This window comes from Coffea arabica, chromosome 5c, assembly GCF_036785885.1.
Source record: "Coffea arabica cultivar ET-39 chromosome 5c, Coffea Arabica ET-39 HiFi, whole genome shotgun sequence".
NCBI lineage: Eukaryota > Viridiplantae > Streptophyta > Magnoliopsida > Gentianales > Rubiaceae > Coffea > Coffea arabica.
In genome coordinates, this window is record NC_092319.1 from 18,940,587 (window position 1) to 18,962,948 (window position 22,362).

Below are 22,362 nucleotides of genomic sequence, written 5' to 3' on the forward strand. Positions count from 1 at the left end.
ACATTTATCACTTGCAGTAATGTAACAAAATTTTCTCAACCATTATCAATATTTTCACAAAAGTATTAAAAACTAGCAATTGACAATATTAAAAACTAGCAATTTAATTAGTGACGACTTTTCTTGTCATTATAATCTTAAATAAATTAGTGATAACATTATGTCATCACTAAATTTTCTTTGATTTTGACTTAACAATAATGTCTTATTAATAGCATTTGATTATTTTTAATGAAAGTCTGTTATAACCATAGAATTTGACTTTCGTTATTTTCAATTAATGATGTACTTTAGTGCTGCAATTATAAAAAATTGCAGGGCTAAAATATTTGCAAATTATAAAAGTATATTTTCACTTATATGTAATTAACAAATTTTGCTACCTGTATTGATGAAAATTTGTGTTTTTGTACTAAAAAATAAAGAATAATACTATAGCAATAAAATCTATGCTTCAAACCAAATTAAAAATAAAAAAAGCATGATGATTGGTCTCAAATGTTGGGAAAATGATTATTTTTATTGAAACTATGTTATAACCATATAATTTGAGTTTAATTATTTTCAATTACATGATGTTCTTTAGTGCTGCAATTATAAGAAATTAGTATAAAATATTAGCAAATTATAAAAGTACATTTTCAATTATATGAAATTAACAAATTTTGCCACCTATGTTGATGAAAATTTTTATTTTTTGCTAAAAAATAAAAAATAATACTATAGCATTAAAATCTATGGTTCAAACCATATTACAAATCCAGAAAAAAACATGATTTTTGGTATCAAATGGAGGGAAAATGAGTGAAGTCAAAATTTTGATCAAATCATAGTGAAAGTGTCGCGCAACAAAAACAATATCCAAAGCAAAGCAAAGACCAAAGCAGCGGAACACATTCTGAAAAGAAAAGCAACGGAACACTTGGTCTGAGTTAAAGCAACGGAACACTTGAGCAACACAAACTTTCACCGAGCTGAAACAAACAAGCTTCTGCACTGAGCACAAAACAGAGCTTCCGCACGGCACCTGATACCTTCACCCACACAACAAATCCGTTCTCTGGCTTCTCACTAGCATCACCATGGCTGTCCAGCATTAAAGGGCAAGGTTTTCATTGGAAAGGTTCGTTTTTCTCTCTCCTATACATTTTCCCCAATTTTTCCAAATCCCTAATATTCTACAATATTTTTTGCAAATTTCTGCCCAAAATCTTTTAGCTGTCGAGGAAGAAAAGGGGGACGTCGGCAGGGGAACGAAGGAAAAGACTAAAGTTTCATTTGGGGGCTGGTGATTGAGGAAGTGAAACCAGAAACAGAGAAAGGTCTTGGCCTAGAGGGGACACAAAGAAAATACAGAGCAACAGCCGCTCATCGGCCATCACAGCGCGCAATCTCCATAGCTGCCGTCACTCTGCTCTCATCCAATTTCCGCCGCCTCCAAGTTCCGCCACGGCACCTCCATTTCGTGCGCCGCCTAGCTGCCTGACGCATCTCCCCTTCCCGCACGGCCTTTCTCTCTCACTGTCGCTCCTCGATTTCATGTTGCCACCCACCACTGGCGCCCAGCTCCAGCGCGGCTACCATGGCAGCTACAGCCGCCTGATCATTCGCACCTTCCTTCGACCATCACCATCGCCTGCAGACTTCGCCAAGCAAACGCTGTAAGCCGTCTGCCTTCTTTGAATTTTAGTTTTCCATTTTTAGTATGAACATTGAAAAGTCTCAAAGCATGTTTGCCGTGCGTTTGTTCAGTGCCAACTTCATGTTGATTGCTAACGATTTTAGATTGTATGCTATTGTATGTTGTTTGGACTGAAATCTCTTGTGTTTTGACAAATTTTGGGGGGCTAATTACAGTCCCAATTGAGCAAAAATTGCTGGATCCTTCTATGCCCATGTACTGTTTGTTAAAATGCCCGAGTGAAGGTCTAAATAGAAGATTGATGCCTAATCTGCTTGGGGAAGACGATCGTTTGCTTAAATTTGCAATTCCGGTCATTCCATCAAATATCAACTGAACTGAAAGAGGCCTCTAATTAGTTGTCGTTTTTAAGTGAATTTCTTTAGAGTGCGCGCGCGATATCAGAACCTAATTCAGGATTTTAAAATCAATTTACTAGCAATTGGAATTAGACGGTTGAAGTACACTACACACATGCTCCTTACAGATTGACGCAGGCAGTTTAAAGTTTTAAAACTTCAGAGTCTTTGCTTTGTAGTTTGACTTCCACAATGGTGCATATATCGTTTAGACAGATGGTTATTTTTAGTCGCTTTTTTATAAGTGAATTCATTTGATTATTAATATTTTTTTTTAGTAAACTAAATAGTTTCATGGCCGCTACGCGAAACTCTTATACAAACCTTTGATTTAAAGGTGGGTTTTTTCACTCTCTCTTCCCATGGCTTTGGAGTCTAGCTTTGTTAATATTGGATCACTTTACGAGATGTAAGCTGGTAATAATAATAATAATGTATCACTAGACAGTGGTTCTTTTTTACACTCCATTATTCAATCTAGTAGGATTTCATTGGTGGGTGCATTCTTTTTGTTGGTTTCTTTTATAAACGTGTAACTCAGCCACCTCTTCGATTCCAGAAAGTTGTCTGACCCTCTGAGGAGGTTAAAGAACGTCGTCATAGATAGGCCTGTTCTTAACCCTTTTTTTTGTAGTAGTAGTAGTGTATTTTTCCGAATACGACGATTATTCAAAAGTTGCCGTCTGGTGTTTTAGCTTCTCTCCCACTAAATTGCTAAAATGACGCACATTTATTTATCCCTTCCCTTGACTGACTACATAAAGACACTTCTTTACTGGTATTAATTGACTATGCCTTGAGGAGATCCAATCTTCTGTCGGAGCTCGCCAACCCCCTTTTTTTTTTAACGATAACTATTGTTTAGCTTCTTCTCGTACAGAAACAAACAAAACCGTAGCTTATGAGCCCACGTCACGAAACGGCACAGTAGACTGGAAATACGTAGTAGTTTAATCACAAATTACTGTATAAAAGTATGTTTCGTGTACAACTTCTTTAGGGAAATTCCAGTTGATTTTTGCTATTGGTGCAAATTAATAATTGATGTTCTTTCATTTATGTTACATGATTGGATTTATTATTGACATTATTAGTACAGAGTCTCTCTCTTATTATGATGGAATGGAACCCACTAATTGACTCGGTTATCTTTTCAATAAAAAAAACTGTTTGTATTATTGGAAAGCATTAAGGATATGTCTGTAAATTGGTTGGAAATGATTCAAATTAGTTCTCTCCAATTAAGCCAAAAAGTATATCAATTCGAAATGAGCCAAAAAACAAAGAGTTATTATCTGCCACGCCCTCCTCACGTAGCAAGTGACTAAAGATTTTTAGAATAACTATTATAGGATCTTCTTTAAACTAACTCAGTTCGCTAATTTGATAGGTACTATTTGATACTTTCAAAGCCATTTTTTAGCAAGGAAGGATTGGGAAGGAAGAAAAAAGGGAGATGGGAAAAAAAACCATTAACCACTAGGCTATCTATCAGATTGTTCTTCGCAGTTCATATCCTTCTTCTGTTCCTGCACTGTTTGTTAGTTTGATACTTGATGTTCATTTCATTTTCTTGAAATTAAATGAGTTCTTATTTTTTCCACTTGTTCTTGGGATGGTCACCACAATGTTTGAGCAAGCTCTTCGAACTCTTCAATCCCACGGTTGCTCGAGTAATTGTGGATTTCATCATGAGTGTGGAATTGCTTCATCCTGCAGTGTTTTAGTTTTTTTCTCTCAAAAACTATACATAAGAGTTTTACTTTTTCCAATAATATTTTTCGGTGCAAAAGGCTGTCTATCTACAATTTCCATCACCAAAGAATAAGCTGCAAAATTGGGAATAGTCATTGGAATAGATCTTGGAACTACCTATTCATGTGCTCATATTTACAAAAATGGTCATGTTGAAATCACAGCAAATGACCAAGGAATCGTATTAAGCCATCATGGATTGCATTTGCTGGTAGCGAAAGACTGATTCGATGTTAATGTTGAAAGAACTATCTTTGATGTCAAGAGACTTATTGGATGAAAGTAAGGCACACTCGTGTATTTATCATTTTTGCTGGAACATTTTGGTGTGTATACATATGCTCACTGAAGTCTTAACTGTTATATAACAGGATTGAGACTAATGAAGTTTAGAGGGATATGAAGCTCGTTCCTTGTAAGATTGTGAACAAGGATGGAAAACCTTATATCTAGGTGAAAATTAAGGATAGTAAGGTTAAAGTCTTCAGTCTTGAGGAAATTAGTGTAATGGTTTTAACTAAGATGAAAGAAGCAGCTGAAGCTTTCCTTGCAAAGAAAATTAAGGATGCTGTGGTAACTGTTCCCGGTATAGTTCAATTTCTAGAGTTACTCGTTGAATCATATTTTACTTCAATGATGCCCAGAGGCAGGCAACAAAGAATGCAGGTATTATTGCTGGGCTGAATGTTGCTAGGACTATCAATGAACCCAGAGCAGCAGCAGTTGCCTGTCTAACTACGAATTAAAAAAGTTTATCTAACTACACTAATTAACTGTTGATTTTGCAAAATATTGAACAATGATTAAAGCAACCAATTTCTTGTATAAGTTTTATTAGTTACATTTCTTATAAAAAGCTTTCATATGGTTCTAATTGCTCTGTTTTATTGTAGGCAAAGGCTTTCATCAAAGGATTATAGAATATTTCATCAAGTTGATTAACAAGAAACATGGAAAGAACATCAGCAACCACAATAGACCACTTGGAAAACTGAGGGAAGCTGAACGTGCCAAAAGAGCTTTAAGCAGCCAGCAGCAAGTTAGGACTCATGCTTGATTTGACGAGTTGAACAATGACCTCTTTAGCAAAAACATGGGACTTGTCAAGAAGGCTATGGGGGATGCTGGTTTGGAGAACCACCAGATGCATGAAATTGTTCCTGTTAGTGGGGCTACCAGGATCCCAAAAGTCCAATAACTTCTCAAGGACTACTTTGATGGAAAGGAACCCAACAAGAGTGTAAAACCAGATGAAGCAGTGGCTTATGGGGGTGGTGTTCAAGGAGGTATTCTAAGCCGGAAAGGTGGTGATGAAAGCAAAGGTACTTTTTAAAATTTTTAATGGACATGTAAAACTTGATATTTTGCAAACTTAAGATGCAACTTGATTGTCTCAAGAAAGTTGAAACTGTTGGTATTGAAACTGTTGTTGTGGTAATGACCAAGTGATTGGTACTTGTGAATTTATTTGCTGCTTCATAATTTATGAATTCATTCCTTGTGAACCCAGAAAAAAAAAAAAAATTGCATGTGACCAAGTTGTAGCAATATCTTGCTACTTCCATTAACTGTTACTGCAGTAATGACCAAGTGATTGGTACTTGTGAATTTATTTCATTGTCATCTGAGTTGTTGTTACATGTTAATGGAATGTATTTGAACGTCAAAGGGGCCTCTTTCTTTTGAATCATCTATACTAAATTACTGCTGTATATGTAAATATCATGCTTTCCTTTTTCTTGTGAATCATCATTACTGCATTGGCTGTATCCTTTGTATTAGTACATGACTACTCTTTGAACTAATATATTTTTGACTAATACTCCTTTTCACTCCCAGCCCAAGTTCACGATACACACCACATCACTCTTTTCATCATCTAAAATATTAAAAATATTACAATAACAAATACAACCTTACTAACAGGTCTAAAGTTCCCACGCCTTGCGTGGGAAGCAATCACCTAGTTTTAATATATAAACAACCAAAAGCATAAACATTAAACAATAATTACTGTGGGAGTCCAATTTAATTGTTCAATAAGTTGAGCTATTTAAAGAAGAAGAAAGAAAATAAAAAAAAAACTGTTTTAGAGAGCTCTTTAGTTGAGCTTATGCAGTGTTGTATTTGTATAGATTGGACTGTGATTTCTAACTTCTTGCTGGTGTTGTAATATGTGGGCCCAAATTATATGAGGTTCTTAATGAATTGTAATTTTTGTCTTAATAATCTAAGTCTCATTACTTGTTCTTTATTATTGTACTCCTCCCCTTACCTACTTCTTTTACTCTTTTATGACAGATAAATGCTATTCATACTAGCTTTTGGAAGATATCTATGGTTATGGTTGAAGAATGTTGAAGACAAAATTGCCTTTTGCTCATGGAGTGGTTCATTTAGATGTTCTTCAATTTCTTAAACTGTGATTGCTTTTGTAAATGTACCTTATGTACAAGTGATATTTTGGACAAATGTTATTTTTGTAGGCATTAGTTGGGCAATGTACACTTGAATTTGGCATTTGAGAATGCTATATTATTACCATGTAATCTAATGCAAATACTTTTGGTTATCAATCGTTCATGTTTATTTGTATGGTTTGTTTAAAATCAATGATTTAGCAATGATTACAGGCCAAATTATGACTATTAAGCTATTATGAAATTATCTAATGACAAAAAAAAGTTGTCACAAAATAGAAAATAAAAACTCCTTGTCACAACAGAGACTGTCACTAAATCTAAGTTACATTTGTGACGACAATTGTTGTCAGTAAAATAGTTATATATAATGGCTTTCGGTGCTTTTTAGTGACGACTTTAAGTAGACCATTTTTGACAAAAGGTCAATTCGTCAATAAAACACTTCCAAATTGTCGTCACTAATGACAACTATTTAGTGACGACCAAATAGTTGTCACTAAATAGTTGTCATTAGTGACGACAATCTGGAAGTGTTTTATTGACGAATTGATCTTTTGTCAAAAATGCTCTACCTTTTAGGTCGTCACTGTTTACTTTTACCGACGGGGATTTAGTGACGACTTTGTGACGATCAAAAAGTCGTCAATAAAAGGTATTTGTGACGATATTTGTATGTTCTGTGATGACTTTGTGTTGTCACTGATGAACAATTTTCTTGTAGTGCAGTTTTGCTCCTTGGCTTATAACTCATAACTTATGCAATCTAATTGGCTAATTTTTTGTAGACAACCTCCACACATATAACCCAACATATATCAGTCACATTTGTAGCCAAAATATGCATGAAAATATCAAGGAAAAACAGGGCAGTAAGTTATGGGAAATTTCGGCCAGCCAGCCCTCTTCCAAAAATTTCTAACTTTCATCCTTCTTGATATTTTCACTCCTTGCACCTAACAAGTGTTAGATCTAACCAAATAGGGGTTTAAATCATATTAATACCTCATAAACACACATGAACAAGGGTTAGACATTTCATCAAACACTTGGTATGCACACTTACTAACTCACTTACTACTTGTTTAGTTCAAGAGTTTTAACCACAATTTCTAGTTTAGGGCAACCTCTAGTTTACCCTCAAGGCGTTAAGTTCTTCATATAACACAATAGAACCAAAGATTAAGGATCACACACCTCATAAATAACCATGACCAAAGTGCAAAGATTTCATCAAACACTTGGTAGGCATGCCACATAACTCAACTACTCTTTGGTTTATTCCAAGAGATTACTCCAAATCTCAATCAAACAACTTGTAGTTTGCCATTAACACTTTGATGCACATGATATATTACCATAAAACTGTGAGGACTCGCAAATTCCTTACATATTTCTCAAAAATTCCCTTTTATTTGAAAATTATTTGGAAATTATTATTTCATGTTATCCATAGTTCAATCACCCTAGAAAAGTGCCAATGACCATAGGAAATTAGGGTTCTCCTATTCGTTTTCAATTCAAGGTGAAATCGGATTTTTCGTGTAACCGTAGTATAATTATCCGGTACCGAGTAAGGATCGAATTTGGTGCTTAAGAGTGACTTTTAAGTGAGAAATAATATGTGATTAGAAGCAATGATAAAAAGTTAGTGAATAGGAAGCAAAAACCCTAGTACGTGCGATTTAAGAGAAAACGCGTCACACCGACGTGTACCGTGCACTACCGTTTGAACCGACCACTTGACCGCCACTTACTTGTCACACAAGTTTATTACTAATGGAGTAAAATATCTCCTCTCTCATGATGACAGCTTGGCCGAAATTTGTGGCTAAAATGCAAGGAAGGAGAGAGAAAATTGTGTGGTGGAAATCAAGCCAAGTGTTGGCTAAACTTGTGGACAGAATTTGTTCTAATTTTCTTGTCTTCTTATAAGACCAAGTGAGCTTCATTCTTCCCCAATTTTTCTGCTGCATAGCCGAGCAAGGAGAGAGGAAAGGGAGAGCAAGAGAAAACCAAAATTTCTTCTTGATTTGCACCATCCAAGTGCAAGAAACAAATTCTAAACCGATTAAAGTGTGAATTGTGATCTTGGGAAGCTAGGGAAGCTAAAATTTTCAAGAGGAAGTGAAGTGGTACTCTTGCAAGCCTTGTTTCTTTTGAGGTATGTGCTGCTTATACTTGCTATATGGATGATCTATGTTGTATCTAAGCTTAGATAAGTGGTTATAGTGATGATGGGAGCAAGAAATCAAGAAAGGTTCCATTAGAAATCAAAATTCCAGATTTCTGGAAAATTTTCCCCCTTTTCTGCCCGATTTTATTTCTCCATGTTAGAGGCCGAATTTGGCTTGGCACAAAACATGAAAGTTGTAGATAATGGTATTTTATATATGCCTATAAAATTTCAGCTCAATCGGAGCAACGTAGCTTGTGAAAAGACGAAAATACCCTCGCTGATCTAGGTTACTTTCCAGAATTCCGCGTGGACAGTTTAGTCTCTTTGGTTGTGTTTGTTTACTATAATCCGTTCAGATTTAGCCAATTGTCAAAACATGAAAGTTTTAGTACCCTGTATTAGCTTTTCAACGCCGCCAAGAACGTCTTAAACGGACCTCGGTAGACTGGGATATGGTCATTTGAATGCAGTGCGGTTAATTGACCAACTAGTTGGATTTTGGATCTGTAAAGTGGGCATTTGACTAGATTGCACTGTAAATCTGACTAAGTCATCTTAATGAGAATTGTATACATTTGTCTTAGCTTTCATATGGCTTTGGAATTATTGGATTTGGAGTTATGTGTGCGGAGATTAGAGTGGATGAATCAAGACTACCACAGTAAACCTCGAACTAGAAAATCTGGGATCATTTTGATAAATTTGACCTAGATACAGGGCAAACTGGACTGAGTGGCCTTCTTCAACATTGTAGTCCTGTGTCTTAGCTTCGAAACGGCTTAAGTTTCATCCCAATCCGATAAGTGTGACTCCGGTTGTGACCGTTATGCATGAACCCGTCAAAGCTGTCTTTTGTCAAATTGCATTTCCGCACTTGTTATTCCTTTGATTTTGTTCTTATATTGTCTTGAGCCTATGAAATGGCTATTATGATGAGTTTGTGCTGTACATGACTTTGGGATTGGCTGAGAAAAATCATGAAGCCATAAATGGCTGGAAATTAGGTAAACACAAAGGGCATGCTGCCCAAATTTTCGCCCGAAAGCTAAGTTCTATTTGAACTTGTATAATACTATGACCGTTTTTCCATCTTAAAAACATGATCCTTCTTCAATTGGAAACTCCAAATGTTTACTTACTCTTACCAAATAAAGAGGAGTGGTTTAGGATTTTCTTGAGTATTTTGTCCACGGGTCCAAATGTCCTCGTTCCACTTTAAAGTCTCTTTTTATACGTTCTACTCATCATTCGTCGAGTTTCTTTGATTGCACCTAATTGTTTGTGATAAATGAGTGGTAATATTCTTTTCATTTAATTTTAGGTTTTCTCAGTGACTAAAGATAATATCCGGAAGGATATTTTGCACGTTGTTGTGCGTAAATAGGTGAGTGTTCTATATACCCGTGTTTTCTGTGACTACCTGATTACTTGACTATCTGTTTACTCGATTTCCAATTTATGTGATTACGTGATATCCGTGAATTACATGCTCCCATGAAATCAATTTGTATTGCTTACGTGCTAAGTGTTCACTTGATTACTTAATTATCATGAATCACATGCTATATGAAGTTGTCCATCATTGTTAGGCGAGTGTGTACTTTACCTCATTCGACCTATTCAATTGATGAATTTTACCATTTACCGTTTACCGATTTACTTGGTTAGTTGTGCATGTTGTAAGCTCTAAGCTGAACTTGGGCCCCGCCTCGGTTACCGACCTACTCGAGCCAGGACTGGGCTCGGTCGGGTAGGTTGGAACCCTGGACAACCGTCGGTATACTCGAGTATTACCACTGGAGGGATAAGGTGATGGCCAGTCAACCGTGGGGATTCGGAAGTTATAAGGTGCAGAGGACCGACAAAGTTCCACCGGAACACCGTATCCTTCAGTATATGGTTACCGTGTATCATGATAATTGTTCCATGCTAAAATGCCAACATGAAATCATGTGTTATACCTGTGATATGCTCCATACCTGTAATAAGTCCCAACCACTCATGATCTATACATAAAGTTTTCTGGATTAATTGTTATTACATGACTAATGTTCCTTGTTTAATTACTTGTTTATGTATATAGAACCTCACTGGGCTTTTTAGCTCATACCACGTCAATTGTTTTCCTTAGCAGGGGAAGGCGAGCAAGGACGAGAGTTCTGTATAGTCTAGTTGATCTAGTTCTTTGGCCTTGTAATGGTTCTCGCCCTAGTGCTTGGCACGGGCTGGTTGTATGAGGAATGAGAACCCTTGTATATTCGATGGTTGTACTTGAATGGTAAAAACTTTGAAGACTTCTGGTGTGTAGAAGTTTCTTATCGTTTACTTGAGCATCTATTGTCTATGGATGTATATACATGATTCGAGTTCCATAGTGAGTGAGTCCTGGCGAGAGCTGGGCAGGCGACCCGCTGAACCCTTTGGTACGCCCTAGGGGGAGGTGGGGCCGTCACAGGTGGTATCAGAGCTTAGGCTTCAGATCTTTGTAGTGTATCCTAGGCTGATGTTTAGGATGCCAAACTGTGGGACTGGCTTGAAAGTTAAATGATTTCTTGTAGCGATGTAATTTAGAGCCACTTCACGTGGTCCCTACAAAGGAGCAAGATAGGACCAAGTGGTGTTATGGTCCTTATCATATGGATGAGAAAAAGGGTTAAGTGCTCTTCTAGAGTGAAGGGGTGGATCATAGATGTGATAGCTATAAAAACCTTTATCTTGATACTTGGAGGAATTTGATATGTATGTTGGGTAGGAATCCCGAATTTGGTGATATACTCTTGGGACCGGCCGGCTTGAGTTGTGAATTACCTTATTTCGGATTCTCGTGCCCGAGTACTCCAGAGTTGAGGCGATGCTAGCTACTAGGTACTTGAGCCTTGTATTTTGGAACATGAACAGGCTTTGTCCGACTAAAATGAATATAAGAAATCTACGGACATCTAGTGACTAGGAAGTAACGTGAGAGACCGGACGGGGTCATCTTAGCTGAGTCTGGAAAGTATTGTAACCCAAAAGATCCTTGTGGTGAGATTGAAATGATTCTTAGTATGTGATCAACTTTCGAGAGCTATTTTGATCTGATTAATGCAAGTTGGAATTTCGAGGTCGAAATTCTTTTAAGGGGGAGAGAGTGTGAGGACTCGCAAATTCCTTACATATTTCTCAAAAATTCCCTTTTATTTGAAAATTATTTGAAAATTATTATTTCATGTTATCCATAGTTCAATCACCCTAGAAAAGTGCCAATGACCATAGGAAATTAGGGTTCTCCTATTCGTTTTCAATTCAAGGTGAAATCGGATTTTTCGTGTAACCGTAGTATAATTATCCGGTACCGAGTAAGGATCGAATTTGGTGCTTAAGAGTGACTTTTAAGTGAGAAATAATATGTGATTAGAAGCAATGATAAAAAGTTAGTGAATAGGAAGCAAAAACCCTAGTACGTGCGATTTAAGAGAAAACGCGTCACACCGACGTGTACCGTGCACTACCGTTTGAACCGACCACTTGACCGCCACTTACTTGTCACACAAGTTTATTACTAATGGAGTAAAATATCTCCTCTCTCATGATGACAGCTTGGCCGAAATTTGTGGCTAAAATGCAAGGAAGGAGAGAGAAAATTGTGTGGTGGAAATCAAGCCAAGTGTTGGCTAAACTTGTGGACAGAATTTGTTCTAATTTTCTTGTCTTCTTATAAGACCAAGTGAGCTTCATTCTTCCCCAATTTTTCTGCTGCATAGCCGAGCAAGGAGAGAGGAAAGGGAGAGCAAGAGAAAACCAAAATTTCTTCTTGATTTGCACCATCCAAGTGCAAGAAACAAATTCTAAACCGATTAAAGTGTGAATTGTGATCTTGGGAAGCTAGGGAAGCTAAAATTTTCAAGAGGAAGTGAAGTGGTACTCTTGCAAGCCTTGTTTCTTTTGAGGTATGTGCTGCTTATACTTGCTATATGGATGATCTATGTTGTATCTAAGCTTAGATAAGTGGTTATAGTGATGATGGGAGCAAGAAATCAAGAAAGGTTCCATTAGAAATCAAAATTCCAGATTTCTGGAAAATTTTCCCCCTTTTCTGCCCGATTTTATTTCTCCATGTTAGAGGCCGAATTTGGCTTGGCACAAAACATGAAAGTTGTAGAGAATGGTATTTTATATATGCCTATAAACTTTCAGCTCAATCGGAGCAACGTAGCTTGTGAAAAGACGAAAATACCCTCGCTGATCTAGGTTACTTTCCAGAATTCCGCGTGGACAGTTTAGTCTCTTTGGTTGTGTTTGTTTACTATAATCCGTTCAGATTTAGCCAATTGTCAAAACATGAAAGTTTTAGTACCCTGTATTAGCTTTTCAACGCCGCCAAGAACGTCTTAAACGGACCTCGGTAGACTGGGATATGGTCATTTGAATGCAGTGCGGTTAATTGACCAACTAGTTGGATTTTGGATCTGTAAAGTGGCATTTGACTAGATTGCACTGTAAATCTGACTAAGTCATCTTAATGAGAATTGTATACATTTGTCTTAGCTTTCATATGGCTTTGGAATTATTGGATTTGGAGTTATGTGTGCGGAGATTAGAGTGGATGAATCAAGACTACCACAGTAAACCTCGAACTAGAAAATCTGGGATCATTTTGATAAATTTGACCTAGATACAGGGCAAACTGGACTGAGTGGCCTTCTTCAACATTGTAGTCCTGTGTCTTAGCTTCGAAACGGCTTAAGTTTCATCCCAATCCGATAAGTGTGACTCCGGTTGTGACCGTTATGCATGAACCCGTCAAAGCTGTCTTTTGTCAAATTGCATTTCCGCACTTGTTATTCCTTTGATTTTGTTCTTATATTGTCTTGAGCCTATGAAATGGCTATTATGATGAGTTTGTGCTGTACATGACTTTGGGATTGGCTGAGAAAAATCATGAAGCCATAAATGGCTGGAAATTAGGTAAACACAAAGGGCATGCTGCCCAAATTTTCGCCCGAAAGCTAAGTTCTATTTGAACTTGTATAATACTATGACCGTTTTTCCATCTTAAAAACATGATCCTTCTTCAATTGGAAACTCCAAATGTTTACTTACTCTTACCAAATAAAGAGGAGTGGTTTAGGATTTTCTTGAGTATTTTGTCCACGGGTCCAAATGTCCTCGTTCCACTTTAAAGTCTCTTTTTATACGTTCTACTCATCATTCGTCGAGTTTCTTTGATTGCACCTAATTGTTTGTGATAAATGAGTGGTAATATTCTTTTCATTTAATTTTAGGTTTTCTCAGTGACTAAAGATAATATCCGGAAGGATATTTTGCACGTTGTTGTGCGTAAATAGGTGAGTGTTCTATATACCCGTGTTTTCTGTGACTACCTGATTACTTGACTATCTGTTTACTCGATTTCCAATTTATGTGATTACGTGATATCCGTGAATTACATGCTCCCATGAAATCAATTTGTATTGCTTACGTGCTAAGTGTTCACTTGATTACTTAATTATCATGAATCACATGCTATATGAAGTTGTCCATCATTGTTAGGCGAGTGTGTACTTTACCTCATTCGACCTATTCAATTGATGAATTTTACCATTTACCGTTTACCGATTTACTTGGTTAGTTGTGCATGTTGTAAGCTCTAAGCTGAACTTGGGCCCCGCCTCGGTTACCGACCTACTCGAGCCAGGACTGGGCTCGGTCGGGTAGGTTGGAACCCTGGACAACCGTCGGTATACTCGAGTATTACCACTGGAGGGATAAGGTGATGGCCAGTCAACCGTGGGGATTCGGAAGTTATAAGGTGCAGAGGACCGACAAAGTTCCACCGGAACACCGTATCCTTCAGTATATGGTTACCGTGTATCATGATAATTGTTCCATGCTAAAATGCCAACATGAAATCATGTGTTATACCTGTGATATGCTCCATACCTGTAATAAGTCCCAACCACTCATGATCTATACATAAAGTTTTCTGGATTAATTGTTATTACATGACTAATGTTCCTTGTTTAATTACTTGTTTATGTATATAGAACCTCACTGGGCTTTTTAGCTCATACCACGTCAATTGTTTTCCTTAGCAGGGGAAGGCGAGCAAGGACGAGAGTTCTGTATAGTCTAGTTGATCTAGTTCTTTGGCCTTGTAATGGTTCTCGCCCTAGTGCTTGGCACGGGCTGGTTGTATGAGGAATGAGAACCCTTGTATATTCGATGGTTGTACTTGAATGGTAAATGTATATACATGATTCGAGTTCCATAGTGAGTGAGTCCTGGCGAGAGCTGGGCAGGCGACCCGCTGAACCCTTTGGTACGCCCTAGGGGGAGGTGGGGCCGTCACAAAAACTACCGTTTAAAGTGTACTTACCTTTCTTGTAAGATGCTTGAGCCACCAAATCAATCCACCAAAAGTGAGAACTTCAAGCTTGAATCAAGCACTAGATTGGAGGAAAATTTCTCACTAACTCAAACTCTTTCTCTTTTGATTTTTGCTCAAGTTTAAGCTAGGGTTAGAAAGCAAGATGTTGGAGCTCTCTCTCTCTTCCTTGCTAAGCCCTAAGAAATTCGGCCATAAGGAGAAGAAAATGGCCAAGTCTAACTTAAATTGGTCTCTTAACCCTTAATCAACAAAATGCTTGGCTAGGATTTTGCCACACGGTCACTTCTTGTCCACAACTTCTATTAATCCTTTGACTAATTATGTTTCAACCCTTCCAAATGTACCAATACCTATTTAATACCACTAATATCTCATATAAAGTCCCTACCACAAATAAAAACCCTTGGTACAATGTATGTGGTGAAAAATGAAACTAACTCAACAAAATTGTTCTAGTTGAAGTGAAAGGATATGAAATGTAATGCATGGAAATTGTGTTAATACATGTAGAATGCTATGCAAGGGCATATTATAAGTGGTGAAATGGTTAAAACTAACTCAAGAAAAACGTTTTAAATTTTTTTAGAGTATACGATAACACATAGGGGATACAATGCTAGGGCTTATAATCCGTGGTTTCATTCTTAGACTAAGGCATGTAGTTTAGAAAAATTGCATTTTAAAGTGAGGACTCTCATATCCCATGTCTATAACGCACTTCAAATTAATGTACACTAACTCACACTAGGAAAAATGATTTTGAAACTGTACTTGCTTGTAAAAATGCATAGAAATTTTAATATTTCCAAGGAAAGTATAAAATGTAGGCAAAGAAATAAAATAAGGTTGAGAAAATGTGAAAATTTTCGGGTTCTCACAGAAGTAGTGGTTTAAGCTAGAAATGTGAAGGTTAGACCTTGAATGCACTAAATTCCAGATTTAAGGAGTGAAACTGCCATATTCTGACCAGCTTTATTCGTGTATGTTAGAGGCCGAATTAGGCTTAGGTTAAAACATGAAAGTTGTAGGAAATGGTGTTATATAACTTCCTATAAACTTCAGTTCAATCTGAGCACTGTATCATATAAAATGACCGGAATACCCCTGACTGCCAAAAGCTTCATTTTGCGGACAGTTTTGTGATCTCACACTTTTGGCTTCGTTTTTCACCTTGATCCGTATCAAATAAGTCTTTGGCCAAAACACAAAACTTTTAGCCCTATCTTTCAACGCATCTGCAAGCACCTCAAACGGCATTGTGTGGCCTGAGTTATTGTTATTTGAATTCAGTACTAACAACCGTACTGACAAGGACATTCTGGTTCTGTAATCTGTACTTTCGACCTAGATCAATTGTGAACTGGATTGAGTTATCTTCATGAAAGTTGTAGCCCTTTGTCTTAGCTTCGAAATAGTATAAAGTTCACACCAATCCGATAAACATAACTCTAGTTGTGACCAAAATGTTATAAGATGTCGAATCTGCCATTTAGTCTTTTGCCTTCAAAACTTGATTTTCGATTGGATTATTATACTTGTGTTGTACTTGGATGATTTTAAGCCTATTGAACGGCTATTGTGATGAGATTATTTGTATGTGTTTTGGGGTTGAATTGAGAAAAAATAATAATGCCATAAATGGCTGGAAAATAGGTAAACACAAACGGTGTGCTGCCCAAATTTACACTCGAGGGTTAGGTACAGGTGCTCGCGACTTGAGTACGAATTCGGGAACGAATATCCCTTGAATCGTCTAGGATATTTAAGTTTTCTTTCATAGAGGTATATAAGTTAGAATTTGGCCGAAACTTGTACCCTTGAAAAATGAAAGTAACGACTAATAGAAATATATTAGTTTCAAATTTCAAAGGTTAATCACTTTAAAGTTTCACTGTTTTAAGAGCGAGCATGAGTTTACAAATATTTTCCAAATAAGTTTCAATTATGTGATTCTCATTAAATGAAATGTTTAAGTTTCGAACCTTAGTTACTTTCAAAAGCTTTTAAACAATGTTTTATCACAGATTTGAACTCCACAGACGGAGTAATACCCGAACGTAACCCGTAAAGGCTCCGCATCTTTTGGTGAGTGTTTCCAAATACCTGATTGAACTGGACACTTGTTTTCAATACTTGACCAATGTGATTTAATAATATGTAATTTGTTTGATTGGGTAAGAGTGTACTTTATCGCACTTGCCCTAATATGATATATACTTGTTTATTGTTGCAATTGACTTGATATACTTGTACTTGACTTGTAGGTGCTGAGTAACAGTATGTACCACACTCAATGTGAGTGGGAGATGCCTCTCATTCCCATCTCCGTACTTTTATTTTGATTCTGTCGATTGGAGATGAAATCTCATCAACTTCTTGGGGACCCAAACCCCACTGGCTAGTTAATCGAATCGAGCTGGCAAGGGCTTGGTCGATTAGATAACGAATCATGGGTATCTAGTATTGTCGAGTGGAGTGTTATCTTCTCGACTAATCAGTATACTCGAGTATTACCACCAGTGTTTATCTTGGAGTTCGGGCCCGGTAAGGGGTTTGGATAGTGGACGGAGAGTAGTTTAAGTGGTGCTCTACTAGATTGGTTACTTTGATACAGTTCTCGATCAACTCGTTTCGAGACACGTAGCACGTTTGCCCAAGGATCTAGTGAGGTTGTCCAACGCTTGGGTTGTGGGATCTAAAACCAACATGGGACGACACGAATTGGTAGTAGGTGGTAGAATGACGACTCCAATTGAAGGTGAATATTCTAGTGGATAGGTCAGTAGAACAATCAAGGATAAGACGCAAGATTGCTCAACACCCTTGCCAAAGCAAGTTAAAGGCTCGAAATTCTCACAAGGAAGAAAGTAAAAAATCTAAGCAATTTTTATTCACAAAACGTCTACCTTAAAACCTTACAAAGCAAGCCTTTTTATAGGCTAAGGGTCAATAAACCCTAAGGAACATAGGAAAGGGAATTCGGCCATCTTGGGTCAAGATAGGCCGGCACATGCTCTACTAAAACAAACTAATCCAACTCCAAATAATTGCACCCTAACACTAAGGCCTAAGGCCCTATTCGGCCAACTCACTTGGAGGCCCACTTGACTCTTCATGGGCTTGGATCATGGTGCAGATAACTTGATTGTATCCTTCCAAGCCTTCAATATCTCTATGGACTCCATGTTGGCCTTGGACAATTCGAACAAGGGCTTGGAGGGATTCTTTGAAGATCTTGGCTCGTGCTCGTGTGACTAGGCCCAATGGAATGCGGACTGGGTCATTGTGTGGGCTGAGATCCGTGCACACATCAGTCTCCTCCTCTTGAGAAGGATTTTGATGAGCAACCCTAGGGGAAGACCCTCCTAGACCCTCCCAACCTTGTAATTATCAGAGTTGGATCTTTTCTCCCAATAGAAATTGAACTCGATTGTTCTCATGAACTCAAGACCTCTGACACACAAAGGTAATCAGCAACCTTAAGCAAATAATGATGGATGAAGAGACACCACGAATAGGGAACAAACTAATCGATAAAGTCAGATTTGAATCCTAAGCAATGAACTCAAGAATTCAAGAGTAAATTCGATTAAGAACTTGAAGGAAAATTCCTCACGATTTTTGGTTGTAATCTCTGTCCTTTCGCTCATACAATAGGTGTCTTTTATAGGCTAAAATTAGGGCAAATTCCGGCCCAAATAAACCTGGAATAGGAATTCGGTCCGCATAAAGAGCCAGCTCTTTAAGGCTTCCCGATAAGATCCAATAAGTAATAAAATAGCCAGTTCTTTAAGGCTTCCCGATAAGGCCCAATAAGTAATAAAATACTCAATGACTAACAACTACTAAACTAGCCAGTCTTAAGACAACTACCAACTAAGCTAACAAGTATGAGATCATTCTTTCACTTCAAACGTACAAGTGAACAAGGTAACTTCATGGTCCATCAAATCTTCAAACTTAGCTTGCTCCTTGCTTGTATGGTGAATGATCAAGGCTTGTAAAGCTTCCTTCACCTTCTTGGATCTTGATCTTGTCATCGGACCACCAATGTTGACCAAAGGATCCTTGACCCAAGATTGAAGTTGCTACACACCTGTATCCGCATCATTCCCTCCCTCCTCGAAAGGATTCGTCCTCAAATCTTCAAAGTCTGTATCAAAGTCAAAAGGGGATAGGTCAGGTACATTAAAAGATGCGCTTATGCCATACTCACTTGGAAGTTCCAATTTGTAAGTATTGTCGTTTATCCTCTCTAGTACACGAAAAGGTCCATCTCCTCTTGGATGTAACTTGGTCCGTCGAGATGCTGGAAACCTTTCCTTCCTCATGTGCACCCAAACCCAATCACCGGGTTCGAATACAACATGTTTTCTACTCTTATTTGCATGTTGTGCATATTGCGCATTTTTCTTCTCAATTTGAGCTCGAACTCTCTCATGCAAGGAGGTCCGAACAGCTTCTGCCTTTTTGACACCATCTGCGCTTAAACACTCATTAACAGGAATAGGTGATAAATCTAGAGAGGTTAGCGGCTGAAACCCATAAACAATTTCAAAAGGAGAATGATTAGTAGTAGAATGAGTGGTTCGGTTATATGCAAACTCGGCAATAGGCAAACATTCTTCCCACTTCTTCAAGTTCTTTTGAACAATGGCTCGAAGTAGAGCACCAAGGGTTCGATTGGTTACCTCAGTCTGACCATCCGTTTGGGGATGACTAGAAGTAGAAAACAGCAACTTAGTTCCCAACTTTCCCCAAAATGATTTCTAGAAATAGCTTAAGAATTTCACATCCTTATCACTTACAATAGTACACGGTACTCCATGCAATCTAACCATATCCTTGAAGAATAAATCAGCAACATGGCGTGCATCATTTGTTTTCCTACAAGGGATAAAATGAGCCATTTTAGAAAATCTATCCACTACAACAAAGATACTATCCATACCTCTAGAAGAACTTGGTAAACCAAGCACAAAATCCATGGATAAGTTTGTCCAAGGAGCATGAGGTACGGGTAGAGGAGTATACAATCCATGAGGGTTACTCCTTGACTTTGCCTGCTTACACTTTAAGCACTTATCACAAATGTTAACAATGTCACGCCTCATTTCAGGCCAATAGAAGTGTTCATGCAAAATGTCAAGAGTTTTATCAATACCGAAATGTCCCATCAACCCTCCGCTATGGGCTTCTCTAACAAGTAATTCCCTAAGTGAACAGTTGGGAATACATAGGCAATTTTCTTTGAACAAGAAGCCTTCATGCCTATAAAACTTTTGAAATGCAGCATGTTCACAAGCTTGAAACACATTAGAAAAATCATCATCATGTGCATACAAGTCTGTAATATGCTCAAAACCAAGTAACTTAGTGCTCATGTTAGTGATCAAAATATACCTTCTAGACAATGCATCCGCAACTACATTATCTTTTCCCTTTTTATACTTAATGAAATATGGAAAGGAATCAATAAATGCAATCCATTTCGCATGTCTTTTATCCAACTTACCCTGCCCCTTAAGGAATTTAATTGATTCATGATCAGTATGTATCACAAATCTTAGGCATAAGATAATGCTGCCACACTTCAAGAGCACGCACAACAGCATACAATTCTTTATCAAAAGTAGGGTAATTAAGAGCTCCTCCACTCAACTTCTCACTGAAATATGCCAATGGCCTATTATTTTGATGTAAGACAGCCCCTATGCCGATCCCACTAGCATCACATTCAACTTCAAACATCAAATCAAAATTAGGCAAAGCAAGAATAGGTGCTGAAGTTAACAAATTCTTAAGCTTATTAAACGACTCTTCTTGCTCTTTTCCCCATTGAAACCCCACATTCTTTTTAATTATCTCATTCAAAGGTGCTGCAATAGTGCTAAAGTCTTTAATAAATCTCCTATAGAAGCTTACAAGACCATGAAAAGACCTTACCTGAGACACATTGGTTGGAGTCGGCCACTCCATGATGGCCTTTACCTTGGCGGGATCAACACTTATGCCATTTGCACCAACAATATAACCAAGAAAGTTAACCTCAGGAGTGCAAAAGACACATTTTTCCATGTTAGCAAATAACCTATTTTCACGCAAGGCACTTAAAACAAGTCACAAATGCTCAGCATGCTCTTCTAAAGACTTGCTAAAGATCAATACATCATCAAAATAAACAACTACGAACTTCCCAAGAAAATGCTTTCAAACATGGTTCATTAATCTCATGAAAGTACTTGGAGCGTTTGTTAAGCCAAAAGGCATCACAAGCCACTCATAAAGACCATACTTTGTTTTGAAAGCAGTTTTCCATTCGTCACCTTCCTTTATCCTTATTTGATGATAACCAGATCTTAAATCAATTTTAGTGAAAATGATTGCTCCATGTAATTCTTCTAGCATATCGTCTAACCTAGGAATAGGGTGACGATACTTAACAGTAATTTTATTAATTGCATGACAATCTGTACATATTCTCCAGGTCCCTTCTTTCTTAGGCACTAGAATAACCGGAACTGCACAAGGACTAAGAGATTCACGAACCTGTTCTTTTTCAAGGAGGGAATCGGCTTGCCTTTGGATTTCCTTTGTTTCTTCCGAATTTGCTCTATAGGCTGGTCGATTTGGTAGAATTGCTCCAGGAACAAAGTCGATTTGATGTTCAATGCCTTGCATTGGAGGTAATTGTAACAGCCCCACCTTCCCCTAAGGCGAACCAAAGGGGTTAGCGGACTGCCTTCTCCGTTTGAAATGCGTCTAGATCCGAAATCCATCCAATCATCAACCAAACATATATATACATTGAAATTCAACTTTTACAACCATAGTGTCATGCCAAAAACCATCTATCATGAATATACATACTCGGTTTGCCAATCAAAGAAAGTGAACCCAATACACAATAGAGTTTCATTCGATAAGCTAAACAAAAGCCATTTACACTAGCTCAACTTGGCAATCGACTATCCAAATCAGTCCCAAAAGTAATTATATCCCTGTAAGGAAAACAAATGGAACGGGATGAGCTAAAGCCCAGTGAGTTACTACCACATAAGCAACTAAGAGCATATAGCATAACCTTTCATTTCAAGTACACAATTAAGGAATGAAACACATCGATAAAAGGATACGGACGGCTCTCAAGAGCCCATTTCCACGCTTCCATTCTTGATCCAACCTCATTGACCCTCCGTCAATGTTGAAGAGTAACCAACCGTAGACTCCTCTTCTCTCCCATTCCTTCCACCAAACATCCCCCTACCGGGCCCGTACTCCAAACACTTGCACTGTGGTATTACTCGAGTATACCGGAATCAAGAGTCTCTCATACTACAAGATTCCTTATAACTTTACCCAAGCCTCATTAATTGTCACGACCAAACCCTTGTCGGCTCGATTCAATCAACTACCAATGGGGTTGAGCTCAATGATAACATTTGTAGTCGTTGGATACTTGTCCAATCGATACTAAGTCATGTATTTCATTTCATATAACAGTTCATATAACTTTCCAATAACTTTTCAATAACATGTGAACCAATAAGTGAGAGTGATAAAGTACACTCTCACATCAATCCATTAACATACAACAT

At 37.7% G+C, this 22,362-nt stretch overlaps 1 long non-coding RNA gene across 2 annotated transcripts; it reads left to right on the forward strand.

Annotated features, from left to right (window-relative positions):
- The first annotated feature begins 895 nt into the window (after positions 1–895).
- LOC140007677 (uncharacterized) lies at positions 896–6,371 on the forward strand. 2 transcript variants are annotated; one of them, XR_011815029.1, is made up of 4 exons: positions 896–1,123; positions 1,219–1,661; positions 4,689–5,117; positions 6,097–6,371. It is a non-coding gene; the product is annotated as an uncharacterized lncRNA (long non-coding RNA). The 2 variants fall into 2 exon arrangements; XR_011815028.1 differs by lacking the exon at positions 896–1,123 and having other exon boundaries at positions 1,133–1,661.
- The last annotated feature ends 15,991 nt before the right edge of the window (positions 6,372–22,362 follow it).